Source organism: Sciurus vulgaris (assembly GCF_902686455.1).
Source record: "Sciurus vulgaris genome assembly, chromosome: 5".
Taxonomy (NCBI): domain Eukaryota; kingdom Metazoa; phylum Chordata; class Mammalia; order Rodentia; family Sciuridae; genus Sciurus; species Sciurus vulgaris.
Window position 1 is genome coordinate 71,055,945 of NC_136465.1, and position 18,331 is coordinate 71,074,275.

Below are 18,331 nucleotides of genomic sequence, written 5' to 3' on the forward strand. Positions count from 1 at the left end.
CATCACTCACAATCAACAAGTTCTTTTTGAGCTCTTACTCAGGTCCACAGACATTTGTCAGGGCCAGGAGCTCCACAGGTCAGGTAGGGAAAGTAAAACCCATCCTCAAGGAGCTTCATGTTGAACTGCACTTGCAGGCCTTGGTGATACCCAACCCTGTGTTCAGCCAAAACAGAACCAAAGACTAACAAAGGGATATTATACATAACCGTATGCCAATAAAATTGGTAATGTGACTGAGATGGACAAACTCCTTGAAAAACACTAAATATCAAATCTCTCCAGAAGATATAGAGAACACAAAAGGCCCTATTAAAGAAATTGAACTGATAGTTAAAAATCTTCCTACAAGAAAACTTTAGGTCCAAAATCTAAGTTAAAAAACTCTACCAAATATTTAAAGAAGAACTCAGACCAATTCTACCAAGCTCTTCCAAAAAACTGACAAGTAGGAACTACTTCCTAACATATTATGCAAGGCCAATATTATCCTGACACCCAAAACTGGGAAAAGACCATATAAGGAAAGGCCAACTTCCATTGTGAACATAAATGGGAAAGTTCTTTAGACAAGTGTAGCAGATTGAATCCAACATCATTTGTAAAGACAGGATAATACATCCTGACCAAGTAGGGTTTATCCCAGGAATGAAAGGATGGCTTAACATTTGAAAACCAATAATATAATTCACCACATTAACAAATTCAGCAAGAAAAACTGTATGATCATCTCAATAGATGCAGGAAAAGTATTTAACAAAATTTACTGCTGACAAAACTCTCAGAGAGCTGGTCACAGTGGCACAGTGGCACCTGTAATCCCAGTTGTTGGGAGGCTGAGACAGCAAGATCATGAGTTCAAAGCCAGCCTCAGCAAAAGTAAGATAAAGAGCAACCCTGTGAGACTGTCTCTAAAATACAAAACAGGGCTGGGGATGTGGCTCAGTGGTTGAGTGCTTCTGAGTTCAATCCCTTATCCTAGTTCAGAGAACTAGGAACTTTCCCATTCTGAACAAGGGCATCTACCAAACAAAATGAAAACCACCACCAGATAACATTGTACCTAATGGTGAAAAACCAACACTCTCTGCTATAGTCGGTAAAAAGACAAGAAGGTCTACTCTCACCACTTCTATCAGCATTGTGATGAAGATTCCACCCAGTTCAAGGAGACAAGAAAAAGAAATAGAAGAAATTCATATCAGAAAGGAGGAAGCAAATTATATTTATTCCCAGTAGCATGATTATTCATGTAAAAAAATAAGATGAAGTTCATGAAAGTTACTAGAACTATAAGTGAAATTGACAAGGTTGTAGAATGCCAGCTCTAAACATAAAAATCAATTGTATTTTTATATGCCCACAATAAAAAGTGAAAATAGAAATATCACTTACAATAGCATTAAAATATGAAATGTTATATAAAAATATAAAATGTCATAATATTTTAAAACTGAAAGCTGCCAAACATCAATGAGAGAAGTTAAAGATGGAAGAGAGAGAGAGAGAGAGAGAGAGAGAGAGAGAGAGCACGTGAGAGAGCACTATGCCATGAGTATAGGTTGGAAAAGATGTTATTTCTTCCTAAATTCAGTATATTTATCTCACTTCCAGTCAAAAGCTCAACAGGCTTGAGTTGTTGTAGAAATTGATAAGTTGATTTTACACAGAAAGACAAAGAGCACAGAATGGCCAAGCACTTTGAAAAAGAACAAAATTGGAAGATGAACACCTGATTTCAAAGCTTATTATAAAGCTACAGTAATAAAGACAGTGTGGCATTGGCATTAAGAGCCACAAATAGATCTGTGCCGGCTGGGGTGTAGCTCAGTGGTACACTACTTGCTTAGTATGTGCAAGGCCATGGGTTCAATCCCCAGCCCCGGAAGAAAGGTATCAATTGAACAGAATAGAAAATAAGGAATCCAGAAATCATAGTAATTTGAGGCCAAGACACAAAAGTAATTCAGGGGATAAAGGATAGTTTTTTTCAACAAATAATACCAGAAAAACTGGATATCCATTTTCAAAAAGAATTTCGACTTATGCCTTGTACTATATACAAAAATCAACTCAGAATGAATTATAGATCTAAATGTAAAGACCAATGTAGAAAACTTCAATGAGAAAATGCCTTTGTGGCCTTAGCTTAGGCAATGATATCTCAGGCCCAATAGCAATAGCAAATCCATTTTTAAAAAACTTGATACATTGAACTTCAACAAAATTAAAAACCTCTGCTCTTTGAACAACATTCATTAAAGCGAAGCATAGACTGGGACAAAGTATTTATGAAACACTTATCTGAGAGAGGATTTTTGATCCGAAATATATAAAGAACTCTCAAAAACTCATTAATAAGAAAATAAACAAACTCAATTTTTTTAAATGGGCAAAACATTTGAATAGGCACTTCACCAAATAAGATACATCGATGTCAATTAACTACATGAAAAGATGTTCACCGTTATTGGTGAAAGGGAAATGCAACTGAAAGCCACAATAAAATACCACTTATTAAAATGGCTAACATTTAAAAAAAACCCTGATCATACAAATTCTTGGCAAGGATGTGGAGTGATTGGAATTCTCATACATTGCTGATAGGAATTTTAAAGGGAACGACCCTTTTGGAAAACATTTGGCAGCTTTATAAAAATTCAAGCTTTCACCATATGATCCAGCCATTCCACTCATAAGTATATCTGAAAGAATAAAAGCATACAAAGACTTATATGTGAATGTTCACAGCACTTTGATTTGTAATAGCCAAAAAACAGCCCAGACATTCACTAAGAGGTGAATGGATAAAGTGTTTGTGTGGCGTATACATATGATGGAAAGCTACTCTGCAATATAGAAAATGAGTTCAGCAACGAAATGGATAAATCTTAAAATAATTATGTGAGTGAAAGAAGCCAGACAAAAACAAGCACATATTAAATGATTCTATACACCTATTTAACATTCTAAAAAATGGAAACTGATCTATAAGGACAGAAAGAAAATAGGGGAAGGAGAGGGGGATGGAAAGGAGAAAAAAAAAAGTCAGGCAAAAGAAAATTTGGGGACACATGTGAATATGTTCACTGTTTAAATTTCATGAATATGATATATGATTCCATGGGTTTCATGGATTTATTTAGTCAGTTTGCTATTTCCAGTGGTCCCTCTGTATTCATGAGGGATTGGTTTGGTTCCAGGATCCCTCAAGGAGAACCAAAATCTATGGGTGTTCAAGTTCTTTACATAAATGGTGAAGTATTGCATACAATCTATATGCATCCTCCTGTATGCTTTAAGTCATTTCTAGATTATTTATAATACCTAGTACAGTTTAGATGTTATGCAAGTAATTGTTTTGCTGAATTGTTCAGATAATAATGACAAGGAAAAAAGTTTGTACATGTCTGGGCTAGAAGCAATATTTTCTCCAAATATTTTCAATTGGCAAGTGTGTTGGATGCAGAACCCACACATATGAATGGCTGACTGTGTTCAATCCTCTGTCAGATATGTGTTATGTTTTATTATTATTTTTTATCTTGAGATATGTGTCTTATAAACACACACATATACACAAATACACATATCGAAACAATAAATTTTAGTCTTTTTTTAGAATTTTGAAAATCCAATACTTAGGTTATTCTTTTTTTTTTTTTTTTTTTTTATTGTAAACAAATGGGATACATGTTGTTTCTCTGTTTGTACATGGCGTAAAGGCATACCATTTGTGTAATCATAAATTTACATAGAGCAATGTTGTTTGATTCATTCTGTTATTTTTTTCCCTTCCCCCCACCCCTCCCACCCCTCTTTACCCTCTATACAGTAGTTCCTTCCTCCCTTAGGTTATTCTTGAACTATGCATTTCTATTTATTTTAGAGTACATAAAGTGGGAAAGTGAATTTTCATTTCCCTTCTATAATATGAAAAAATGTGACTTGAAATATGTGCAGTTTATTATATGTCAATAGCTCAATAAATTGTTTTTTTAAAAGAAGAAAAATGAGTCTGTGTCAGAAGCTTCCTCTATCTCTGTAGGCCTCAAAAATGTAACGCAATCTATCGTACTTATCCCAGGAACCGATTCTTCTTTTCACATTCAACTTTGGAAAGCAGGAAATGGCTGAAAATGTAGCAATTTTCCTGTGGAAATTTTCAGTCTGTTTGTTGAGGGGATCTAAGTGAACCCTAAAATAAAGAAGCAGAGTGGAGGCCTTTTGAAGGCCACTTATCTATGACAAGTTCAGTCTCCTTTCTCTGACCTGGTATTCCCTGGCTTGACTTGAAATCTTTGCCCAGTGTCTGTGGGGTTTTCAAGGGCAACAAGAGAGACAAAAGAACAGAAGTACATCTACTTTCATTTCAAAATAAGGTGGGAGCTCTGTCATGAACTCAGCCATCTCACATTTGGATGAAGCCTGAGGAAGCCTTAATCTTAGGGCTAGACGGTTTTTTTGGTCTCAAGGATTTTCCATTAAAGCAGCAGGGAGTACAAACATAAAAGGGAAAGGGTAAGTACATTCCAAAGACAAAGGGAAAAGGCCATCACAAAGGAAAAAGAAAAAAAAATTATTGGTGCTAGGGATGGGAACTAGGATCCAATATATGCTAAGCACGAGCTCTACCACAGAACTCCCCACCACCCACTTTTTACCTGCCAGCCTCCATGAGAGTTTCCAGACTACTCTTTTCCCTCCAGAATGGTTCCATAAAAACCTTTATATGCAGATGGAAATTATAGTCCTTAAACATTTCTAGGAAGATTTCCCAGATACCCAGAGTAATTCTGGCAGCTTAGGGACTGAGCAATCAGATAGACCACAGACAAAACCTAAATCCTTTGTAGGGGTTCTAAGTAGATTCCCCCTTTAATCTAGGCTCAGTGGGATGAAGAACAGCAGTACCTCCTTCCCCATCATACCTGTTGCAAACTTGAAAGCAATCACGAAGTCACCCTGATTTCCCTTAAATCCTTCCTGCAACAGACAGTTAAGAAATCAAAAGTGCCAAAAATATCTCCAGGAGCTATTCAAATCTCTTTAATTGTGTAGGCTTCAATGGGAGAAACACTCCATGTACAGCAGTACCCTGAAGTCTCATTGACTGAGCTAGCAATGTTGAAGGGAGGCAGAGACGGGGGTCTTGCCAAACTGCAGAGGAAGGAAGGAGGGTGGCTGAGCAAAAGGGTTTCCAAAAGGCTTCCATTTCCATGAATGGATGCAGGATGCTCAGCATGGAGTGGGTCCCCAAGGAAAGAAAGTTAAGGAGGAATCAAGGCCTCAAATGAGAGGTGTCTACTTTTCCTAGGGCTGCTGTAATAAAGTGCCATAAAGTTGGTTTCTTACAACAGAAACTCATTTTCTCATCCTCCTGGATAAATCAAGGTATCAGCCAGGCCATGCTCCATTTGAGACTCTGGGTAGAATTCTTCTATTTCCTAGCTTTTGGAGATGGTCATCCATATTTGGCCTTCTCTGGTTTGCAGCTATATCATTCTAATCTCTGCCTCAATGGTAACATGGTGTTCCCCTGACATGAACCTCTCTTGACATCATCATCCCCCCTTACAAGGACACCCACCATATTGGATTAAAGGCCTATACTAATGGTCTGACCTTTACTTGATTGACTATAATTTCAATGACTCTTTTTGTTGTTGTTTTGGTACCAGGGATTGAACTCAGGGATACTTAACCACTGAGCCATATCCCCAACCGTTTTTTGTATTTTATTTAGAGACAGGGTTTCACTGAATTGCTTAGGGTCTTGCTAAGTTCTTGAGGCTGGCTTTGAACTTGAGATCCTCCTGCCTCAGCCTCCTGAGCCTGGGATTACAGGCATGCCCCACTGTGCCTGGTCTCAATGACCCTATTTTGAAAGAAGGTTGTATGCTAAGGTAGCAGAGGTTGGGAATTCAACATAGTTTTTTGGGAGATGTAATTCAACCCATTTTACATGGATGACCCTGTCACAAAGATTTGAGTGGAAGTGGCTTGTTTGGAAGGGACAGGAAATCCTGTTCAGGGAGTGGGAAGTGAAACAAAGAAGGGAAGGTAGTCAGGGAAGGGTGCCACAGCCAGTCAGCTACCAGACTACCAGCTCTGGGCTACTAGAGCGTCATTCCTCTGGAGAACTCTGCAACTTGGTGCAGAGCATGCAGCTCGTTGATCTAACCGAAGAGGCAAAGAGCTGTAAGATTTACATCGCTGTTCCCCATCAGCTATTGGGTGAGGGCTGCTCCTGGGTGGGGTTAATTCCACAGTATTCCAGCTTGCCATGCATGCTATGGCTCTGTAGAACGCTCCCTGGCAGACACAGACACTGCAGCTGGAAATTACCAGAAGGCACTGACATGGCCAGGCCCCAATGACATGGGCAGAGTGCTGACAACATCTACAGGGCATACAGGAAGGAGAGGCTCTGGGTCACCTTCATGACAAACAGGACTAACCCTACTTTTTTGCTAGGGAGAGAGAATATGGAGAGTGAGATAGGGAAAGGTAGAGAAAGGAAGCTGATAGAACTCCATTTCTCTTCTTCCTCCCCATGAAAAAAGGACTACCACTCTGCTTGAGCTGTTTGAAGGTCATGCAGCAGAGTGGTAAGAACCAAATGGCCTTAGGTTCAAATGCTGGTTCCACCACTTCCTAGCTGTGTGGCATTGAGTAAGTTAGGTAACCTCTCTGGGCCTCAGTTTCCCCATCTGTAAAATACACAAGGCAGTATCCTACTCCATGAGAGGATTAAAGCAACTTAAAACACATAAAACATTTAGAAACTAGGCCTGGCACAGAGTGAGCAATTGGAAAATGTTAGCTCTTATGATTACATCTTCGGCATTTCAAGAATTATCCTTCTCAGTTCAAAATTCTGATAGTGAGATGACTCCTTGGGAGGTAATGAAATAATGAAAGGCACAAAGTAATATCAATACTAATTGCACTTTACAGTTTAAAAAGAAATTCACTTTGACAATTTCATTTCATTTCCAATTCTGGAAATGTTTTAGAAATAGTCACAAGAGTTGACATTTCCCCATGGCTCACTATGTGACACGCATAATTTCTAGGTTCTTTATATGTTTTAAGTTGCTTCGTCCTTTATGAAGTGAGTGCTGCATTTTATCAATGGGGAAGTAGAGGCTTGGAGAGGTTACCAACCTAACTCAGTGTCACACAGTGAGGCTGTCAGGACTGATTATCTTTTTTTCTGATTTATTAATGAAAATCTCAGGGTCCCATGGGTTAAAGGTCTAGGATCATGTTCAAGCAGGACTGGGACTCAAACTTAACCATTAAAGAGAAGAGAAAAGATAGGTACCTAATGGGACTCCATTTGTTTTGGGGGGCACTCAACAAAGAAAAGGTTTTACATTTCTTCTCCTCCTGTAAGAACACATCATAGGTCTTTTCCAGCTGCCACTATTGTAGATGACTTCATGGCCCCATTCCAAGTCTACCTCCTCTTACAAGTCTTCCCTGACTACCCCAGTCTGTACCTCTGAGCATCTACTGACTCTTTCATGTATTAGGTATTCAGACACACTGCTTCATCAGGTTGGTTAGGTTTTTCAAGTGCACAGATATGTTTTATTTCATCCTTAAAGACAGAGGGCTTCCATCTCAATACCTTTCCATAAATATGAAATTGATACTTGATCATTTCAATGAATAAGCCTCCCACCAATTCCCAGCTTGGTACCTTGCATTTAACAAGTGCTCAAGAAATGCACATTAACTTCTTAACTGACCAGTGAGAAGGAGGGCTGAGAATGGCATAATAAAAAATACATATTTGATCTTCATGCCTGCTTCCTGGCACAGAGCTCCAAAATCCTTGGAATTTCCTGCTTGCTAAGATTGTTCATAACCTTATATGTCTTTTGCTATTCATGATAAGCCCCTTTCAACTATACCCAAGTTTAATCTAAAGTGGTGACCCTTGGCAGAACTCATAAAAAGCTGCAGTATTGAATTAGAGGGTTAGAACTGTCAATCCCACCCCCTGACCTCTGGGGAGGGGAGATGGCCTGGAGCTTGAGATCAATCACCGATGGTAAATGACTTAAATCCCTAAATGATGGGCTAGGAGAGCTTCCTGGTGCCCAAAGAGGACATGGAAGTTCCGTGTCGCACTCCCATAGAGCCTTCCCTGGCCCCACGCATCTCTTCCATTGGCTGTTCCTCAACTGCATCCTTTATAAACTGGTAATAATAAGTAAATCACTTTCCTTAGTTTTGTGAGCTATTCCAGCAAATTATTGAATGTGAAGAGGGAATTATAGGAACCCCGAAATTTATAGTTGGTTAATCAGAAGTATGGGCAGAAACCTGGAACTTGTGACTAGTATGTGACATGGGTGCAGTCTTATGGAACTGAGCCCTTAACCTTTGGGGTCTGCACTAACTGTGGATGGCATCAGAATTGAATTAAATTATAGGACACACACTTGGTATCAGAAGAAGACATCAAAATATTTAACAACCAGTTATCCAGAGTGGGGGTGGGAGAAAGCCCTGATTTGTAGCATCTATTTCTGGGGTATCAGTATTCCCACCAGACCTAATATCAACCTACCAGCAATTAGTTAGCTTACACCAAGAAAGAAAACTTATTTCTACACAGAGTATCACGAGGGAGATCTCTATCCCCAGTACTGTTTCTGAAGACCATACTAGCTAATACTTTTTTATGTTGTAGCCCTTCTGCCCTAAACTTATAGTCCAGGGCCCATTATTAAATCCATCTTAGAAGTCAGGGGAAATGTGCTTTAACCAAACCCCAGGGGGTCACAGGTGGCCTACCAATTATTCACATTCCCATACTCCCCAAGGTCCTGGGCAGACCCTCTACTGGGACCAAGATGAGACAGAGGTAAGGATCCCTTCAGTGAGGAATGGAGATACTGACCTGCTTCTTCATAGGGCCCCTTTCCCTACCCAACTGCTCAAGACTAAAGAACGCAGCACAGGAACCAACCAGTCCACAAGTGAGGTTTTCCCTGTTCTGTGTGGGACTCTTATTTACTTCTTGGACCCATAGTAAAGGTGGGGGAAGCTTTGGACAAACACCAGCCCTTCTCTGATAGGCTCCCTACTACAATGGCTAAGAATGCAGATTCTAAGGCCAGACTGCTTGGGTCAGGAGCATATGACTACAGACAGTTCTACTGAGCTCTCTGAACCCCACTTTCCTCATCTGTGAAATGAAGGGTCAGGGTAGTACCTTATAAGTATTTTCCATATTATTATTATTATTATTATTATTATTATTATTATTAAAATCAAATTACCTTCCTTCACTCTGATTACATTTACTAAAACAAAGTAACAGAAGAGTAAAAGCCCAAATAACTTGACATGATATAATCAGGAGGCCCTTAAGTCTAACACTGACTCTCCAGCTGGATGGGATGCTATGGTGTCTCCCTACCCAGTCCAGGCCACTAGGAAGATGAATATGCCTCACTGCACAGATGAAGGGGCAGGTGTATGGAGGCACCATTGACAAAGGCCATCTCTGTGCTCTGCAGTCTGCTGCAGCTTATGCAATGGTCCATCCAGCATCCTTTCTCCTCAAATTAGGTCCAATTTCCTTGTTCTGGCCTCCAGGGAGACAGGGAACAGCTGTCCAACCTCTATAAAATAACTCTTCCAGGTCTGGATAACTATTATTAAACATCCCCCTTCACACTTCTCTTGCTCTATTATAAGATACATTAAAGGCCCTTGCTAATGGTTTGAGGTCTCCGTGAGATGGTTGCTGTTCACCCTAATTCCTCTAATAATTAGTAGTTGTAAACCACTTTGAAGATAAAAGGCATTTTATAAAAGCTAAGTCCTATTATGATTAGCTTTCCAATACTTCCTTACTGATGCTGATGAGCACATCAAAGCCAGACACAGCCACAGCATGATATCTGGTGGTTAATTAGATGTATTTCAAGGCAGCTGGTATGTATTAAAGAAACTGCTGCAAAATTTATCAACATTAAGAAAGTGTCCACTTTCTTCCTAATATGAACAAACTCTTTTCAAAGGCTGTCAGCGGTGATGCCTGCAAGACAGGAGCCTGGAGAGATCCAAGTGCATTTAATATATATTCTGGACCTGGAAGAGAAAGGCCCAGTAACAACACCTGACTTTGCCCATCTTATCCTTGTTGACAGTTTTACGTACCATGCCTTGCTTTGTTTTGTTTTTGCAATCATGCTGTGATATAAGCAAGTAAAGTAACACAATCCCCACTTTATGGATGAACAAGCTGCATAAGATCATGGATTTTCAAGACAGTGTGGTGTAGTGGAACAGAGTTAAGGCTGCAGACCTATTATCAAGGTGACATTATTGATGTTCCTTTCAAATACTCTCAAGTATTTGTGCATCCTCCCCCCTGAGTCTGTGTGTTTTTGCTTCCCATTCCCTGCACCTGCGACTCCTAGAAGGTGGACCCTTAAGCTATTGGAGCCACTTTGTCCACAGGCACAGAGCCAGAAGTACCCAGAAGTTTCCTGACCCTTCTAAATAGCTGTTAGCCAAAAACTGACTAGTAAGGAACCATGAAAGCCCAGTACCCATGTTCTTAGTGGGGACACAGTCTGAGTTGTTATCTATACTCTAGAATACTTTGCAGGACAAGACAAAGGCTGGAACTTTCTGAAATTTTACCTGGGTTCTCACTCTGTCTGGCTTCTTCCCCTGCCCTTACAGAGTTCTTGTGGGAACACTTCCTCCTTAAATCACCTCTCCGAGTCAATGTCTGGAAACCCATCCTAAGACAACTCTCTTGACTTAGCACTAATGAGAACATTTTGGATATTTTATATGGAATGCATTCTTCCAGATTTCCTTAGGTAAAAATCTTCCTTTCCAACTCTCTATCCATATGTTTATTTCTGTGTCTGCCCTATGCCCTCAAATCTTAGCTCTGTATTCTCAAACCTTTTATTTTCCCTTGGACCATAATGTGCCAACTGCTTCTGGAAAAATGACTCATTGCACTGTCCCCAGCCACATGAAAGGCACTGAACCAGGGAGGGCTCTGGGAGATGCAGAGATGTGTTGAAGACTTTCATTTATTTGATGAACTTACTTATTAGGGGGATATGATAAGAGCCATGTGTGTACACATTGAAAACTACAAGAGCAAATGACTCTCAGAGTAGTACCCCGAGATGATGCCACTTTCTAATGACTCTCCATACCATTCAACTATGGCTCATTTACTTAAATGTTTGAGTCTGAAGTTACTCTTGAGTGTTTAAGAAAATGAAGGTCAAAAGATAATCTAAGTGAGTAGATAATCCAAAAAAGAGTTTTTTTAATTTAAATCCAGTTTGAATTATTGTCATTATTATTATTGCTATTTTTATTATTATTTTTAATTTTTATAGTATCACTTCAGGAAGCTGTCTCAGAAAGTTAAGAAATCTGTTCTACAAAAATAGTTAATTAGTGACAGACTATGAATTTAATCTTATATTTGCCTGACTCTTTAAATTTTGCTTCTTTATTGGTAACATGGAGCTAATAAGCCTTACTTTGCAGAATTGTTGTGAGGATTAAGCAAAAATAATGTGTACAGTCTACCAAAAATACCTGTTAGAATAAGCACTACAGAATAATTGTTATTATTATTCCCAAATGCAATATTTTTGAGCCCCAGGGTATTCTTATAATTTGGATGTGGTTTGTGCCCCAAAGGTTCATATGCTGGAAGCTCCAAAATAACAGTATTGAGAGGTGGTGGGTCCTTTAAGCAGTGGGACCTATTCGGGGGGTGAAGGGATGAACACTGGTCCCATGGGGTGGTTTGGGTCTCACAGAGTAGACTAGCTGCCCCAGAGCAGGTTTCCAAAAGATTGAGCCAAGCCCCTCCATCTTGTTTCCTCTCCCACACATGACCTCTGTGTGTCCCACATGTTCTTGTCAGGTGATGCTATCAGCCATGAAACCCTCACCAGAAACTGATGCTATGCCATGCTCTTGGACCTCCAGAACCATGATAGAACCTCATTCCTCTTTCCTTTATAAAGAAACCAGCCTTGAGTATTTTACTTTAGCAATACAATGTGGACTCAGATAGGCATTTTATATGTACATTTTAAAAGATACATAATACCACAACGATTTCCAGGAAACCATTAAATAAACCCATGACAACAACACCGAGGAGATCTAAAAGGCAGACCTGATTGTCAATTTCAGGACAAATCTTAAACACACAGGATGATCACCACCTCCTTACTGCCATCTCCCATCTCCCCTCCCACATTCTCTTCCCTCCAAATGATCTCCTCTTCCCTCAGCTCTCTGGCACCTTGGCATCTTCAAACATATTGCCTACTCATCTGGCATTCCCTTGCCGTCTGTCTATGCTAAATCTTACTAAGACTTAATGTCTTAGTCCATTTAAGCTGACATGACATTTAAGCTGTGCCCCCAAAGGTTCATATGCTGGAAGCTTGGGTGGCCTATAAACAACAGAAATGTATTTTTCACAGTTCTGGAGGCTGGAAGTCTGAGGTCAGGGGCCAGCCTGTTTCTCACCAGAACCTTTTCCAAATGGCTGTCTGCTGACACCTCACAGGGTCCTCACATGGTGGAGGCAGGTGAGGGAGTTTTCCTGGTCCTCTTTTATAAAGTTACTAAGCTCATTTATGAAGGTAGCTCTCATGACCTAATTGCCTCTCAGAAACCCCATTTCTTAATACTGTCCAATTGGGGGCTAGGTTTCAATGTATGAATTTTAGAAGACAATTATTATTCAGTTCATAGCACTCCTCCCCTGGTGCCCCCAAATTCATGCCCTTCATGCATGTAAAATAAATTCATTCTATCCTAGCAGCCTCAAAAGTCTTAATTTGTTCCAGCATCCACTCAGTCTGATGAATTCAAGTTCTCAAATCTAAGAGCTCACTGCCTGAGCTCACAAACAGAGTTGCCCTCCATTGCCACAGGTTCTGCATTAGCAGCCTCAGCAAACCAAGGATGAAAAATATTTTAAAAATAATAAGAACAACTATGTCTGTACTGAACCCATTATTCCCTAAGTAATACAGTATAACCACTATTTACATGTCATTTGCATTGTTTTAGGCATTATAAGTCATCTGGATATGATTTAAAGTATACATGAGGATATGAGTAAGTTATAAGCAAATACTATGCCATTTTTATATAAGGGACTTGAGCATCTGCAGATTTTGGTATTTGCAGGGGTCCTGGAACCACTTCCCTTCTGATACTGAGGGACAGCAGTATTTAAGGCAGCAAGAATGGCAGAATGTAGGGCCTGGAGTTGCCTATCATTTATGAGTTAATGTCTTAATTTGTAACACACAAACATTATTATATGACTTTCAAAGACTCTATTATCGTACTGTAATAAAAACATGCCAGCAGTTATAGATCCTGGCTGACAGCTGGTGGAGGGCTGGGCCTGGGGATGCCACATTTCATATATGTCCTTCCATGTGACAGTCATCCTCAATGGCACCTTTATCTCCAAAGTATTCCCACTTGGTAGAGTGACCTTTGAATGGGTGACAAGGGCCTTAGATGAAGGTTCAGGAGCTGGGGCTTAGTTCCCATGTGGCCCTGGATGGACCTAAGTCTATGTTTTCTCTTTTTTAAGAAAAAAAGTCTTTGGATTTAGATGGCTCTGGATTCAAGCTCTTTCACTCACTACGTGTGTGAACCTCAGCAAGTAATCTAACTTCTCTGAGCCTGTTTCCTCCTCTGTTAAACATGGGTAATACAGTACTTCTCTGTAAAAGGCACGGTGAAGATAGCAAGATATATAGCTCATGAAGTGCTTAGTACAGAGCAAGGCCATACTAAGTGCTCACTATGTGCTAATTAAGTTATTGTTACTGTTAGAGAGAGGACAAGGCACAGTGTATCTACAGCCTAGGTCAGAACCTGTGGCATGGTATCCTCCCTCTTTTAGCAGGAGATCTATCACAAGCTCCAGTGGGGTGGTGCTGAGGCCCCAGGAGTGGGCACCTGTGTGGGGAAGGCAGTGCTGTCCCTGAAGCAGCAGGGCTTGCAGCAAAGCACTTCCTGCATCTGGGGCACATGGCAGCATCCTGCTCCTCAGTCCTAGAATTTCACTGTCCAATGCAGTAGCCACAAGCCACATGAGGCTATTGAGCATTTTGAAATGAGGCCAGTTCAAATTGGTAGGCAAGAGTGAAATACACCCCAGGTCCCAAAGTCCGAGTTCTAAAGAAAGGAATGTAAAAACCTCAATCATTTTTAATGATAAAAAATTATCATGCTGAAACGATAATATGTTGGATATATTAGGTTAAATTACATGTTGTTAAGATTAATTTCATCTCTTTCTTTTACTTTCTTCACCTGGCTATTAGGAAATTGAAAATTGGACATGTGTCTCAGGTTATATTTCCCTTGCACAGTGCTGGTCGGGACTGTTAGCTCCATGAGGGCAGAGACTTTGTTCAGATCTCTGCTGTCTCCCCAGCACCTGGAACGACCTCTGAATGGCATGAGCCAGTGAGTGTGTGGGGCCCAGGGACAAGTTTATAAGATGTGAGAGATCACGCTTGTGCAGATGGGGACAACTCCTGGGCAATTTGGATTATGTAAAGATGGGGAAACTGAGCCTGAAAAGATAAGAACTTGTCCCCAGCCAGAATTTAAGCTGAGCACATCCTAAACCTATGCTCTTGCTACTAAATCCCTTTAGCTTCCACAGGCAATGTAGAGTTAAAGAAAGAAAACTATATTTAGGATAAAAATATTAAATCACATTCCCTCATGTTACCTTTTATGATCTAATCTTGGGCACATCACCTGGCTTTCTTGAGTCTTGGCTTCTTAGGTTCTCATTGTTATCCCATGTAAAAACCACAGATTCTGCCCATTTATTTTTAATGATGTAGAACAGTAGGAAACCCCATCCCAGGAAGTATTCTCAAAGGCTGAGCCCTACATCCTTCCTCATTCTCCTCTCCTCTCTTTCTTGCTCCAAAACATGCTCTTTGACAGAGGTTTCTTTGCATCACCCAAATCAATGATTTGTTTATCTTAGAGTTCTCTTTGATTTAACTTGGTTTCTGGTGTTTTTTATCAGAAGTCAAAACCTTGCAGACTCTTCCCTTGATCTCATAATGAAATTTCCTGAGAGATATTTAGTTCTAGAAAGAGCTTGTTTCCCCCTTCCAAGAAAAAAAGACATCTAAAATAACAAGCATCCTGCCATATTCAAATAAAAATCTCAGGTGACCATTGGACTTATTTCCCTTATACCTGCTCTTAAAGCTCTGTTGCCATTCATATCAATGAATGTCCTACATTAAGGTCCTTAGCATACCACCAGCCTCTCATGTTTCCACACATGTCTTGAAGGGAACCTGGTGCTGTATTAGCATTTTCTGCTATTTATTCCTCTAAAATGTTCCTTCTTGAGTGTTCTGATTTGTTTTCACTGTGGCCTGCTGAGTAAATTCCCCTCCTGACCAGACTCCCCACACTGAGAGTTTTGGAAAAAAGTCTACGTTATTCCCACTTCCAATCCTAATTCAAGAGCCTCTTGAATTTTATATATAAGCAAAGTGTATGTCAGAGCCCAAACTGACTCCTCGGGGAAGAAAATCTCACCCACTGGCCCACCCTGGGTAAAATGTTCACACTACTTCTGAGCAGGGGATAAGGAAAGATTTGCCAGAATCACTGTAAAACAAATTTGAGTCAGAGCCACTTTTCAACATGCCTGATGCAGAACGTGGACCCCACTTAAGTACTTGCCTGTATCTCAGCCACTTGTTGAGTCATTATGGATTTCTGGTCCCTTTCCCCAGACTTCCAGCCAGAGGGGTTGACTGTCCAGCACTTGCTGGTGCTTCAAGAATGCATGTGAGTTTCCAACAAGTAGCAAGCACAGGGTCAGTAAATCTGCTTCTTCCAAATAATTATCTGCTGAATTTCAAAGCCAAACCAATTCACCCAATGTCTTGACTCAGATAACATTGAAAGAGGGACGCTTGGTACAAGATGTTGTGTTAAATAAGAGATTTAAAAAAGTGAGGGCCATGCTGACCTTGCTCTCAAATAGCTTACAGTCTAATTGAGATTATTATCTAATTGAGATTAATGATAATTGAGATTACTATCTAATTGAGATTATTATCTAATTGATAATTAGGCAGAATGAGAAAGAGCAATAAGAAATAAGTGTATGCGTGTATGTGTATGCATTAAAAAAAAGACTAGGAGGAAATATGCCAGTGGTAGTGGTAGTTATCTTTGTTTTTCAGCTTATGGGTAATATTTATTCTCTTCTTTACTGTTAGCCATATTCTCTGCATTTATTTTACAATAAGCATTTATTGCTTTTACAATAAAATTTTGTTTCAAAAAATTGGGACAAACAGTAAAGAACAATGGTTTGGGTGATGGATTAAGCCTATGGAGTTAAGAATAGAAATGGAGCCAACATATGACCCAACTATACCTCGGTATTTATCCTAAAGAATTAAAGTCAGAATACTACACTGATATATGCTGTTTATAGCAGAACAATTCACAATAGTCAAACTATGGAACCCAGTCTAGGTGTCCATCAATGGATGAATGAATGAAGAAATGTGATATATATATCATATTATATATATATATATATAATATATATATGGTTTCATTCAGTCATAAAGAAGAATGAAATTGTGTCAACTGCAGGAAAATGAATGGAACTTGAGACCATTATGTTGAGATAAGCCAAACTCAGAAAGTGAAGAGTCATATGTTTTCTCAAATGTGTGGGAACTAGAGAGGAAATAAGAATAGAGAGGTGTGGGGTGGAATCTCACAAAAGTTAAAGGGAGACAAAAAAGTAGAGAAAAGGCAGGGGAAGGAGGAGGGGAGGGACAGGGAAAATACTGGGGAATCATTTTGACCAAATTATATTGTCCTACTGTGTGCATGTATAAAATGTAACAATAAATCCCACCATTATGTACAACTATAATGCACCAATAAAAATATGGGGGTATGGAGACAGTAGAGTTAGGAGTATGCACATGGGCCTGCAGAGTAGGTAGACTGGACAGTGAAAAGAGGAGGAAGAGGATTCCAAGCAAAAGGAACAGTGAGAAATGAGCCCAGACAACAGGGAAGGGAAGGAGGTAGAAGTCATGCAGGATGTATTTGGGGGAATAAAGAAGACAGCAAGGGATGACCTAAGGACAGAGTGAGAGGTAGGCCTGTGTTGGAGACTGCTGCCCTGTAGGGCCCGCAGTGGTAGCTGGCCTCGCCCTAAGATGGTGCCGAGAAGCCCAACCGCAAAGAAAAACAACTTTAAGGAAGTGCTTTCTATTGGCTGACTGTGCTTAGCTCGTGATCAGTACATGTCCTCATTACCCACCATTAAGTCTCCACGAGCTAAACGCCTGACCCGTTAAGGTGATTGGCTGTTACATCCCATAAAGCTGCGTACTTTGCACGGCAGAGGCAGGCAGGCAGCAGCTGCGTGAGGAGAGAAGAAGAGAGGCAGCGGCGGCGCCACGAGAGAAGAAGAAGAGAGAAGCAGCAGCTGCACGAGAGAAAAGAAGGAGAGAGAGAGCTGCGCGACGAAACGAAGAAGAAGAAGACGGCGGCGGTGGAGGAGGAGGAAGAACCAGGCACTCGGCTCAGAAGCTCTCCCATAAAAATAAAGACCTTAAAACTTCATCTGAGAGCTGAGTCTTCATTTTACTCGCTGGACGAGACAGGCCTGGGAGGGCAGGACAGCCTCAAATATTCCCAGTGTTCCATACCTTCTTGTGTTTGTTGCTAAAATGTAACTAGTCGTACTGCATTACATTTGGTTGTATATATGTCTATTTCCACTAAATTCTTAACTCCCAAAAGTCAGGGATCATGGCTCATCCATTCTGGAACCACAATACCCAGCACAGTGACTAGTACAAAACAGGAGCCAACAAAATCTTGGATGAATTGAATTCTAACAAGGTTATTCCTTTATTTGTATGTAATAAGGAGTCATCACGAATTTTCACTACCTAATGTACTTCAAGGACGTTACTATGGGAATATGTGCCAGATAGTGTGCTAGGTACCATAACTGTCTTAATGGCTCTGACCTATAACCCTGTGAGATATTCTCCACATTCATTTACACATGATGCTCAGAGAGGTTAAGCAACCTGCCTAATAGCAGACAGTAATCAGAGAGGCCAGGGTAGGCTGAAGGCAGTGTGAAGGCTGTGGTCAAACAGAGAGAAGTAAGATCGGGTCAGTGAGAGGCTGCGGGGAGCTAGACCAGCACAGCCATTCAGAGAACGGAGGTGAGGGAAAG